The 3,004-nt window shown below is 32.7% G+C and overlaps 1 pseudogene; it reads left to right on the top strand.

The window, feature by feature from the left end:
* The first annotated feature begins 1,079 nt into the window (after positions 1 to 1,079).
* LOC133173608 (E3 ubiquitin-protein ligase TRIM71-like) lies at positions 1,080 to 1,755 on the top strand (annotated as a pseudogene).
* The last annotated feature ends 1,249 nt before the right edge of the window (positions 1,756 to 3,004 follow it).

Genomic DNA, 3,004 nt, shown 5'->3' with positions numbered 1-3,004 from the left:
GAGGAACAATTATTTGATTTATATCTATTTTCAAACAATTTACCTATCTTCAAGTCGATTGTACCTATCTCAAAATGAATTGAAGATAAGTTTAATTCAGTTCAATAAATCTTTAATTCATTGTGAGATAGGTAAAATTGATTTGAGAATAAAAATATAATATAATTGATAGATTGATTGTTTGTTGTTTAAAATCTCATTCGAGAATTTTTCACTCATATAGAGACGTCACCATATGCCGATGAGGGGCTTCAAATTTAAACCTAAACTCGGCACTCAGAGCCATTGAACAGTGAGGGTTTTTTATCGTACCAAAGTTTACCATGACACGGGACCTCGATTTTTAAAGTCATATATGGCGTTTTTTTTTTTATAAGTTCAGACTAACTATAAAATTAAAAAGATCTTTCTATTTGTTTTATTACTTTATATAAAGATAGGACTTTCCTGTAAATTACACAATTTAAATCAATCAGGATTCAAAGATATTAGAAATTTAAAACAATAACCGATTTATTTACCGACTCCGCATTTAATTAACAGACAGTTTAAAATCAATTAAACTATGGAAACATGAGGTTATTCAAGTTCAAAGTCGGTGAAAATTTTAACTTGAATGTAAATAACATGTATCATGTTTATCTACACTCAATCTCGTATTTTTATTTTTTAGCTCAGATACGCCACATATAGCTTTAAGGTCTCATCCAAAAAGACCCGCGACTTTCACTTCTCGTGCCGAGCACTTGGGGAAGGAACAGTCTACCTATGTTAACGTCTTAGGTTTTAAGCGGCACGGCGAACGAAAATCGAACCAAGGCCTCCCGATCACGAAGCGAGCACCCTACCACTAAGCTACCGTGACCGATTTAACAGAATTGAAGACAGGTAAGAATAGCAAGAATTAAAGATAGGTATAATCGATTTAAAGATAGATGCAATGCAATTAAACCTACACATAATTGGCCTGTAACTATCTTCAAATCCTTTGTGGAGATATTTTAATTTTACCCATCTTTAAGGCAATTTAAATAATTCAATTTAAATCAATTGAAATAATTCAATTGAACCTATCTGTAATGGCACTAAAGAGGTGTAAATCATTTAAACCTAGATTGAATTATTTAAAGATAGGTGTAATTTTTTTTTACACTGATTTGTAATTCATTTGGACCTATCTTTGATTTAATTTTACCTATCTTCAATTGCAGATCAAAAAATTAAGACATTACTCACATTTACGGGGTGGACACCTCGCGGCCTCTGTGTCACTGCTAACAACGATGTACTAGTTTCCATGTTCAGGCAAGGTGAACCAGACAAGGTTGTTCGATATTCCGGAGTAACTGTTATTCAAGAATTCTCTCGAGATTCTCAGTGAAACTTCCTCTTTCGGGATGCCTCTTTTGTTTGCGAAAATACAAATACAGACATTTGCGTTAGCGATGTAGAAACACGCTGCGTTGTTGTCGTCAAAAGCACAGGGGTCCCTCGATATAAATACAGCGGGCGTTCCCATTCAAAGTTTGAGCCTGGTTGTGTTTCATGTGATAGCCAAAGTCACATTCTGATTGCAGACAAAAATCAGCACTGTATACATATAATAGACAAAGACGGAAAATTCCTATCGCTCATCAACAAGCATTTTATTAAGCTTCCCGTAGGAATAAACGTGAGCGAAGATGACACACTGTATGTGGCTGAGCGGAAGTCTGGGAAAATCAAAGTCATTAAATACCTGAGCGATTAGTTAGGCATTGTAATCCTTTTAAAGGGTTGTGAAAACCGTTATTTTTTTTTAATTCTTTGATTGAAATTTGGATTTGACAGTGTTTACTTCACTAGAAACAAAATATTTGATTATAAACAAAATATCTATACAGATTTTAGCTCACCTGAGACAAAGACTTAAGGTGAAATATCCCTCTGCTCTATAAACTTCATCAATTTCTTTTTAAATTCCCAACATTGATTTTCACCAGCAACAATATCATTATATTCAAATGGAAAATAGTTTGAAGTATGAAGCATTGCTTTCTTTTTCAGAAATGAATATTATGTCTAATCACGATATGAAGAAAATTTGATATGGTGAATAGAAAGATCAATAATTTATCTCAACATAATATTAAAAATATGAGATATATATATGAAAATAATATTTACTGTCATACCTATTTAATTCATATTAGAAAACACAATGAAGTGTTGCTTTTTAAATCAGAATATCGCATTGTTTTTTGTGGTTGTAAAATAAATGCATCCATCTACAAGAGTTATCTTTCCATCTAGTGTAGTTATCTTTCTTCAGAATATGCTTTGAGAGAAAATATATTAATAAATTGATTATAAAAATTCAGCATCATTCAATTCAGAAAATAGAAATCAATATATGTAACATAGTTCAAATTTGATAGAAGTGACTGTATAATTATCCTCATTATTAAACTCTGGTAAGACAATTCATTGGATTGCTTGGAATAATTTCTTTGGAAAGTTATCTCTTATCAGAAGACATTACACCTTAAGTGAACTTTTCTGATCAAAATTTGTCCGTTGTCGGTCGTTGTCTAATTTTTTTTAAAATTTCACCTTCTTCTCCAGAACCAATGGACCAATTTCAAACAAACTTAACACAGGGTATCCTTGAGTAAAGAGGATTCACTTTTGTTCAAATGAAGGACCACACCCTCTTACAAGGGAGATAATTACGATTTCGTGAAAATTCGGCGGCATATTTAGAAAATCTTCTTCTCATGAACTGCTGGGCCAGAAAAGAGAAAACTTAGTTGAGAAATTCATTATTATCATTACAGATTCAAATTTGTTCATACCATGACCCCGGATGTAGGACAGGGCGACTACAGGGGGCAAAGTTTTACACAGGAATATGTAGGAAATATCTTTAAAATTTTTCTCAAGAACAGCAAAGCCACTAATATAGAAGCATCCTCAGGTATAGTGAAGATTCAAGTTTGTTCAAATCAAGACCCCCGGGGTAAGA

Source organism: Saccostrea echinata, unplaced genomic scaffold (genome assembly GCF_033153115.1).
Source record: "Saccostrea echinata isolate AGI-Se365-2 ecotype Australia unplaced genomic scaffold, CSIRO_AGI_Sech_v1 ptg000056l, whole genome shotgun sequence".
In the NCBI taxonomy this organism is placed as follows: Eukaryota; Metazoa; Mollusca; class Bivalvia; order Ostreida; family Ostreidae; genus Saccostrea; species Saccostrea echinata.
Note: the sequence above shows the minus strand (reverse complement) of the source record. Positions and strands in the feature narration are given on the sequence as shown.